Source organism: Molossus molossus, unplaced genomic scaffold (genome assembly GCF_014108415.1).
Source record: "Molossus molossus isolate mMolMol1 unplaced genomic scaffold, mMolMol1.p scaffold_m16_p_22, whole genome shotgun sequence".
Classification (NCBI taxonomy): Eukaryota; Metazoa; Chordata; class Mammalia; order Chiroptera; family Molossidae; genus Molossus; species Molossus molossus.
The window spans coordinates 19,225,028-19,234,495 of record NW_023425358.1 but is presented as its reverse complement, the minus strand read 5'-3'; the positions used below and the strand labels follow the sequence as shown (position 1 = coordinate 19,234,495).

General features: G+C 49.3%; 1 pseudogene; it reads left to right on the top strand.

Moving 5' to 3' along the window:
* Positions 1-7,647: 7,647 nt before the first annotated feature.
* Positions 7,648-8,277, top strand: LOC118640359 (annotated as a pseudogene).
* The last annotated feature ends 1,191 nt before the right edge of the window (positions 8,278-9,468 follow it).

Sequence of the window (9,468 nt, the reverse complement as noted above, 5' to 3'; positions counted from 1 at the left end):
TATCTCTTCCTTACTCTTGTCCTCACCTGGTCTCTTACCTACCTCACTGGATTTGTGCCTTTGCTGATGACCAGAAGCAGAGCCTGGGTCACCCGTGTGGAGGAGACATGGACACAGACAGAAAACACTTGCAGAGAAGATGCACAACCCATGGGATTGGCGGGGTGTCAAGCATCCAAGCGTCTTCCCAAGCGTTCTCATTCAGCAGCTCTAGAGAAATCCTAACTGGGACAGGAGAGATGATGACCACCAGGCCCTGCCTCTGTGAGAAACACGCATGGCATTGTGTCCACCACACAGCGTGAGCTCGGTGCCCTGGTGCTCGGCCCTGACCTGTGGGAGGGGAGACGGGGGGGGGGGGGAGGACAGGAGGGGCTGGCACCGTCAAGGGCCGCGGCTCTTACTCTGAGGAAACTGGACCATTCCAGGACCTCATCAGTGAGGTTTCGTCCAGGTTTACTCTGTTTCTTATTAGAAGTAGAGGTTTATATTAGATTTTTTTTTTAATCCTCACCCGAGGACATTTTTCGATATTTTGTTCAGATAGAGTGGGAGGGAGAGAGAGACACATCAACGTGAAAGGGACACATTGAGTGGCTGCCACCAGCATGACCCAATGAGGGCCAGGGACAAACTGCAACCGAGGTACGTGCCCTTAGCGGGAACTGAACCCGGGTCTCTCTGGACCGCAGGCCAACGCTCTAATCGCTGAGCCAAAATGGCCAGGGCTTACATCAGATTTTTAATATGTTTTTATTGACTATAAGTTTCTGCTGTACATTCCTTTGAAAAATAGTATCTAACCGTTCCTGAGTGTCTGTGTTGTACAAAGTGCTAGGCCCACCGTCTAATCAGTACCTTTACGTTCACTGTAGTGGTTGTGGTCATTTTTACTTCATTTTGTAGGACTGGTCATTTGAGTTAGCCAGGAAGATACGATGAGTTACTCAGGGTTATCCCAACAGTAGTGGTTAAACTAGATCTTGACTTAATCCTTTACTGATGCTGAATTCCACACTGTAACAGAACATAACTGTGACTCACGAATTTACAATAAATGTAGACCCGTGTTGTATATAACAAGCAAAGTTGGCAAACGCCTCCTTGTTTATCTGAGTATTTTTACTTAATCATTTCAGCTGGCCTTATTAAACCGTGAGTTATGGGCACCCAGAAATGGAAGGTTCTAGTCTGTCCCCGTCAATCCTGAGGCCAGATTCAAGGGCTGCTGACCGAAAAGGAAGGAGAGGCCGCTCATGCCCCCTGGGGTAGCCTTGGCCAGGCTTCCAACCGTGGTGAGGGAGAGAGGAACGGGTTTGCGATACTGTTTCAACTACACTCTGTGAAAATGTTTTTCTGGAAATAATTTTACCTAATTCTAAAAAATGCTCTAAAGGGGAGCCAGCAAGGCCAGTGTACTCCGACAGTAAGACCTTATGTGGGACCAACCACTGAGCTTCTCACTGTGAACCGCAATCTGAGGCCCGGGGACCGGCGCGTCCTGTTACCCCCAAGCCCGGTTTTCTGCTCGGAGTGTCTGGAACCTCATAAACCCCACTTCTCCCCCTGACTCGTAGCTTGCAAGAGCTGACTTGTGATCCACGGTAAACACAAACCTTCCTTCATCATCCCACTTGGTAGTGTCCACACCGTACAGAGTCAACCCCACTGGTCCCAGCATTTTCTTATCCAGGAGCTGAGAGGTGGCGGTGAGTGACAGCAAAGAGACGGGGCCTTGGGAAAGAGGGTCAGGGCACCGGGCCCCTCTGCCTGGAGTTGTAGGTGTGTCAGAGGCCAGGTGTGGCTGTGGTCTGAGGGCCGTGCGGAACAGTGTGGGACAATCTCGCCATGGCCCCTCCAGGCTGGGACACCTCTCGGGCCCTAGGGTGTTTCATCCATTAGTGTGCTCACTGGGTTATCCCGACCTGCCAGGACCCAGGGGTTGCAAAAGCCGGCACCTCTGCCTTCTGGGTCAGCTCACCTCCTCCTCCCCATTCTCCTGCTGGTTTGTGAGGGCCCCAGGCTGGGAGGCCAGGAGCAGACAGGTGACCAGGGCTTATCTGAGTGAATCAACTTTGCCTCCATGTGTAGTTGGGATGATACAGAGACTCAGGGCAGCTCAGTCTCCACAACAGAGCTTCCGATCTGAGTCCCCAACATGACCTGGGCTTGTCTCCCCTCTCACATCCTGCACAGGTGAGGCTGACCTCACCTGGGGGTGTGGGGTCCACACCCAGGTCTGCTCCCCTTCCGGCTCTCGTGACCTGTGACCTGTGACCCTGCTCTCACTTTCCTGTGTCCTCCTCACAGTGTCTGTGGCCCAGGCAGGACCAACTGAGTCACCCTCACCAAGTTCTCAGGACAGATGGCCACCCTCACCTGCCTTGGAAAGAGCAACCAAGTTGGCAACCAGAGGGAAGCTAGCCTGAAGCAACACTGGGGCCGCACCCCCGAACTCCTGACCCGCAGGAATAGAAACAGGGCCCCCCCGGAGCTCTAAGAGAGTCTCTGCTCGCGGAGAGGCTGTGTGGTCTCCCGGACCATCCTGGGCTCCAGCCTGATGATCAGGCCGAGTGCTGTGCTCCGCATGGGGCAGCATCCTCCGTGACCACCTGGGCTGCAGCCTGACCACCTGGCTGAGTGCTGTGCTCCGCATGGGGCAGCATCCTCCGTGATCACCTGGGCTGCAGCCTGACCACCAGGCCGAGTGCTGTGCTCTGCATGGGGCAGCATCCTCCGTGGTCACCTGGGCTCCAGCCTGACCACCTGGCCGAGTGCTGTGCTCCTCATGGGGCAGCATCCTCCGTGATCACCTGGGCTCCAGCCTGACCACCTGGCCGAGTGCTGTGCTCCGCATGGGGCAGCATCCTCCGTGATCACCTGGGCTCCAGCCTGACCACCTGGCCGAGTGCTGTGCTCCGCATGGGGCAGCATCCTCCGTGATCACCTGGGCTGCAGCAATGCCACCAGGCCGAGTTCTACGCTCCGCATGGGGCAGCATCCTCCGTGATCACCTGGGCTGCAGCCTGACCACCTGGCCGAGTGCTGTGCTCCGCATGGGGCAGCATCCTCCGTGATCACCTGGGCTCCAGCCTGACCACCTGGCCGAGTGCTGTGCTCCGCATGGGGCAGCATCCTCCGTGATCACCTGGGCTCCAGCCTGACCACCTGGCCGAGTGCTGTGCTCTGCATGGGGCAGCATCCTCCGTGATCACCTGGGCTGCAGCCTGACCACCAGGCCGAGTGCTGTGCTCTGCATGGGGCAGCATCCTCCGTGATCACCTGGGCTGCAGCCTGACCACCTGGCCGAGTGCTGTGCTCCGCATGGGGCAGCATCCTCCGTGATCACCTGGGCTGCAGCCTGACCACCAGGCCGAGTGCTGTGCTCTGCATGGGGCAGCATCCTCCGTGATCACCTGGGCTTCAGCCTGACCACCTGGCCGAGTGCTGTGCTCCGCATGGGGCAGCATCCTCCGTGATCACCTGGGCTGCAGCCTGACCACCAGGCCGAGTGCTGTGCTCTGCATGGGGCAGCATCCTCCGTGATCACCTGGGCTGCAGCCTGACCACCTGGCCGAGTGCTGTGCTCCGCATGGGGCAGCATCCTCCAGACCAGCGGGCAAGTGAGACATAGACCGTGAGCGCCCCTGTCCTCACCCTGCATGTGGGCACCTCAAAGAGTACCATTGAACTGTCTCAGGAATGGACAGGGCGGGTTCTGACAGTTGTGTGTACTATTCAGGACTGTTGATAATATAAGTGAGAAAAACACTACACCTGCTCAATTAAAACATTTATTTTATTTATTATTTATTTTTTTGTTACAGATGTTTCTCCTTTTCCCCCCACTGATTTCCCCCCTCCCCCTCCCTCCCCGCCCTGCCCCCAGCTTTGTTGTCCATGTCCATTGTTCATGCATACATGCATATAAGTTCTATGGTTTATCTTTCCCCCACCACCCCCTCTTCTGGGGATTGTCAGTTTGTTACCCCACTCCACGTCTCTGGGACTACCCCATTCCTCAGATTGTTATGTTCATTATATTCCACAAATAAGTGAGATCATATGATCTTGTCTTTCTCTGTTTGGTTTGTTTTGCTTAGGATAATACTTTCCAGGTCCCTCAAAGGATAAGAGATCTTTCTTTCTTACAGCTGCATAGTACTCCATTGTGTATATGCACCACAGCTTTTTTATTCATTCGTCTACTGATGGGACACTTGGGCTGTTTCCAGATCTTAGCTATTGTAAATAGTGCTGCTACGAACATGGGGGTACATATATTCTTTATGATTGGTGTTTCAGGCTTCTTAGGGTGTATTCCTAGAAGTGGGATCACTGGGTCAAATGGCAGTTCAATTTTTAATTTTTTTTTCATCCTCACCCGAGGACATTTTTTAATATTTTGTTCAGATAGGGTGGGAGGGAGAGAGAGAAACATCGATGTGAAAGGGACACATTGAGCGGCTGCCACCCGCACGACCCAACCAGGGCTGGGGACAAACTGCAATCGAGGTACGTGCCCTTAGCGGGAACCAAACCAAGGTCTCTCTGGACTGCAGGCCGACGCTCTAACTGCTGAGCCAAACCGGCCAGGGCCAATGTTTACTTTTTAGAGGTAACACCATATTGTTTTCCATAGTGGCTGCACCTCAATTAACACATTTATAGAGGCAACAGTATGGTGATTACATTGGTGGCTACATGAACGAATATGCACATTAACAAGTAGCAAAAAATGTATTTCAAGGTTTAAGTAAAGGACTATTTTCTCAGATTTTTAAATTCTTTTTGGAGGTTCTGGGTGCACATGCTCGGGGCCCACTCTCTGACCTTCAGTGGTGGTTCCCCAGGGTTGCCAGTAAGCAGCCTCCCCTTTTTCTGGCCTTGGCACCAGCTGTGACCTCTGATTCAAGGGCTGTTCCCCACTCTGTGAAGGTTGATCACCTGACTCATCCTAAAGATCCCAGCTTTCCCTTCATCGTTTTGTTCAGGCTTCTTGGGTCTACCTCTCCGATGCCCACCCCAACATGCACACAGGAAAATGTCACCATTTTTGTTCCTGTTGCACCTGTTACCTGTCCTTTTACACATATGTGTAGTGTCTGGCACAGCAGACAAGTTTGGAGCTGTATGAAGACAGTAGACAAAAATGGACATTTTGAAAAAATACAGTTTTCCATGAGTGCATCACTGTTCCCATGGTAACCTCATTCTATTGGGAGCAGCATCAATAAAGACTACTGTTAAAAGACCACTCACTCTGGTGTGTTTAGGGACATCACTGTGGCTGGAGGATGTGAGCTCTGTGACCAGCAGGGGGAGCAGTGCCGTGTGTCAGCGTGTGGGTGCCCAGCCAGTGCTTCGAAACCACTCACCTCATTCTAGGGAAGTTGGGCAAACCGTGTCCTCACTCATGTGTGACCCTCCTCCCTCTCCAAGACCCTCTCCCATCCCTCTATGAGCTCCTGAGTCTGGCCCCCACACCACAGTGCTTCAAATTTGGGTCATCTCGTTTCATTTTTGTTTCTTCAATGTGGAGTCTTTGGCCAAATCTGGGACAGGTTGGAGCTTGCAGACAACGAGGAACCAGAGTACATCTCCAAGGAGGAAGTGGGCTTCTGGAAAGCCTGCCCAGAAGACAGGACTCAGCTGGTGTGCCAAATCCCACCACGGAACCACAGGAGACAGAGCTCTTAGGTGTCACCATCCTGTCCTGTAGTCTTTCTCTCTCCGGGCTTGTATAGTGAGCCCGAGGCCACAAAAGTCCAGGCTTCTCCTCAGTTCCACAAGGAGCAGGTGCTGTGACCCCTGACCTTCTGTCTCAGTGTGTCGGTCACTTGGGCAGAATGTCACCCCTTTCTGCACTGGAAGTTATTGTATTGGAGGTTATTCTAAATCTGAAACAGAAACCTCATAAATGTGATGATTGATGTTACTTAGGATGCATCCTGAGTGGGAGGCAGATTGTAACTTCAGACCTGGGGAATGACTCCGAGTGTAGAAGGTGCTCTTTACCCATGGGCAAGCGGGCCAAGACCGTTTCTCTGCCCTCCCACTCTGTCCATTGCTCCACTGTCACTGTTACCAGGACTAGTTCCAGTTAGTAGCTGGTCACTCACTGGGGACGTCTCTACTGACACTTCTACATCAGAGTGCCTAAGGCCATATCATGCATTTGGATCTTCAAGAATTTTTACTTGTCTGTTCCCATCAATGCTGAGTCCTAATTATTGATTTTACTTCTTTATTAAATTGTCTGACATTTGCAGGATAATAATAATGGTACAAATCACCTTTTTCTCTTCCTGATCTTTGTGGAAATGTCACCCTTCACAATAACATTTCTCAGATGAAGTTATGTGTATGTGTGTGAGATATTTGTGTGTGTGTGTGTGTGTGTGTGTGTGTATGTCTCTGTGTGTGTATTTTAATGTGGCTTTTATAAGAATTTGGTGTTGAATTTGGTCAAATGTTCTCTTATGAACAAGTGAGAGAATATTATCTATTGATGTATTATTATGTTGTATTATACATTTCCTAAAATAAAACTCAACATGTATCATTGGATTAATTGACAGTAAGTGTACATCAACTTATTTTGACATTGGAACTTTCTTTTAATCCTCACCCAAGGACATTTTTCCACTTTTGTTCAGAAAGAATGGGAGGGAGAGAGAACGAGAGAGAGAGAAACATCGATGTGAAAGGAACACATCAAGTGATTGCCTCTTGCACGACCCCAACCAGGTGCTGAATTACAACGGAGGTATGTGCCCTTGACTGGAATCAAACCCTCGACTCATTGGTCGGTGGGCCAACGCTCTAACCACTGGGCCAAACTGGCCAGGGTTAGAAGTTATTAACATTTTATTTAGGACATCTGTGTCAATATTTAACACTATTGGTCTGTCGTCTTTTGTTTTCTATCATTTTTCAGATGCATTTGTCATTGTGATATCTGCTTTAAAAGGAGCTAGGACATTTTATATCTTTTAAAATGTTATAGAAAAATTAGAACGAAAATAAATCAGAACCATTTGGTCTCTGAAGATCTGTCAGATGGTCCTGTGAAACAATCTGTATGTTTTGCCATTCTGTGAAGTAGTTCTGCAACATTTTCTATTTTATAAGAAAACTGGCCTAGTATTTATTTCATCTTTGATGTAACAAAATTCATGTCTTCCTAGGAAAGCATACATTTTATCTATTTTTAAATAAAGGTTAGACATCTTAGCATTATTATAAAAATTTTTTTTAACAGAAATGACCAGCAGGTGGCACTGTGGGGCTTCCCTGAGGTCCACACAAGGTTGCTCAGTGAAGACCATTTACTCAAAGAAGCCTGTGCTTGATGACTACGCTTTGTGGTCTCTGAAGGGAAAGCAGCAGCTATGGCAGAGTCCCCTGAGCAGGGACCCTCATGTGTTCTCAGAAGGGGCTTCTTCTCAGAGCTCTCCTAGGGGGTGAAGCCAACCTCCATCCTCCCCAGTGTCTGGTATCAGCTGAGTTCCAGCACCAGGCTCAGGGAGGGGCTGGCAGGCACTGGGTGGGCACATTTGCATGGAAGCCCCTCCTCTGGCAGAGGGTGGGGAAGAAAAGGGGGCCTGGGGCAGCCCAGCCCACTGTGGGCTCAGGGCTGTGACCATGGCCTGGACTCCTCTCCTCCTTCTGCTCCTCTCTCACTGCACAGGTAGAACAGGCCTCAGGGACTAGGCCTCATTTCTCAGCTTCATTCCCTTTGTGTTGAGTCTAATGAAAGTTTACTGGGGTTGCTGTCTCAACACTGACAAGTGTCCGTGTTCACAGGTTTCCTCTCCCAGCCTGTGCTGACTCAGCCGCCCTCCCTCTCTGCCTCTCCTGGAGCCTCAGCCAGACTCACCTGCACCCTGAGCAGTGGATCCAGTGTTGGCAGCTATGCTATACTTTGGCACCAGCAGAAGCCAGGGACTCCTTCCCGATATCTGCTGTCCTACCACACAGACTCAAATAAGCACCAGGGCTCTGGTGTGCTCAGCCGCTTTTCTGGATCTAAAGATGCCTCAACTAACTCAGGTGTTCTTCACATCTCTGGGCTGCTACTTGAAGACGAGGCTGATTATTATTGTAATACAGGGGATGGCAACTTTAACATTCACACAGTAGTCCAGACCTACCAGGAAATGAGACAAAAACTTCCTCTCTTCTCCAGTCCTGGTGCAGTCACCCCTGCTGGTGGTTCTGACCAAGTCTAGCTCAGTGGTGACTTGTGTTGTCAGATCTTCATCCAGCACTTGATTTTCTTTGGACCAGTAGTTTTGACAATTTCACATCTTTTTCTTCATTTCAACTTTTAGATTGATTTATTGCTCACATATTCTTGTTGTGTTAATGTTTTCACAGACAAAAACTTCATGCTCAGAGATAAAATTCTCGTTAGAGCCATTTGAGGAAGTCAAGTCAGGTTGATTCAGGCCAAGTTCAGCTCAGGGTCCAGGAGTGCCTAAGATATGATTCTGGTCTGAGGGCTCAAATCTGAATTTTGTGATACAAACTATCATGTGGAAATAAATTGTATTCTATATACTAGCAGTGAACTATCCACATTTAAAGAATAACAACAATACTATTATTACGTTGGGCAGCCAACAGTCTGACAGGCCACTTCAGAGGGGTGGGTCACAAGAGGGGATGTACAGGGGATGTACAGGGGATATGGGCATGTTGGGATCCTGGGGTGATCATCAGACTCATACCACTCCCTGGATATGTGGGCCCAGGAGGTGGGCTGAGGGTTATAGCATCTCCAGGCTTCCCAATGATAGGTTCTGCAGTTCTCCCTTCCCCACTGCTGTAGACAGTCAGGGAGTGCTGGGGAGTATCCCCCATTGGCCATGATAACTCTGTGGGAGATTCTTATACAGAGCATGCCAAAAGCTAGAAAGATGAATGAACATGACTGAGTGGACTGAAATCTAGCAAGATAATTGGATAGAAAAAATCCTGCCTTTCTCTATCCTTATAAGAACCACAGGCTTGAGCAGGAAGGGAGGTGGTCTTTGAGATGGGAGTCTGCTATTCTCTCAGGTCTTACAGCACCTGAATAAACCACTTTCCTTTTTCACCAGCACCTGCCTCATGAGTTTGGCTTTTGTTGCCACAGGGAGCAGAACTCCCTTGTTAGATTGCAATACTACTTGTAACAACATAAATATGAAATACTTAAGAATAAATCTGGAAATGAAAGTCTTATACAGTGAAAAGTGCAAAACATGGCAGGAAAAGTAAACTTAAGTAGATATCGTTGTTTTTGGTTCAAAATACTCAATGTGGCTAAGATAATAGTTTTTCCCAAATTGAAAAACTAACTGCAAAGTCCTCGGATAAAATGTACTTTAAATAAAGAATGAGGTAGAAAATTTCAGCAAAGAAATGGAAACTGTTAGAAAAGACATAAAAGAAACAATGGTCCTGGAATAATCCTTCTCT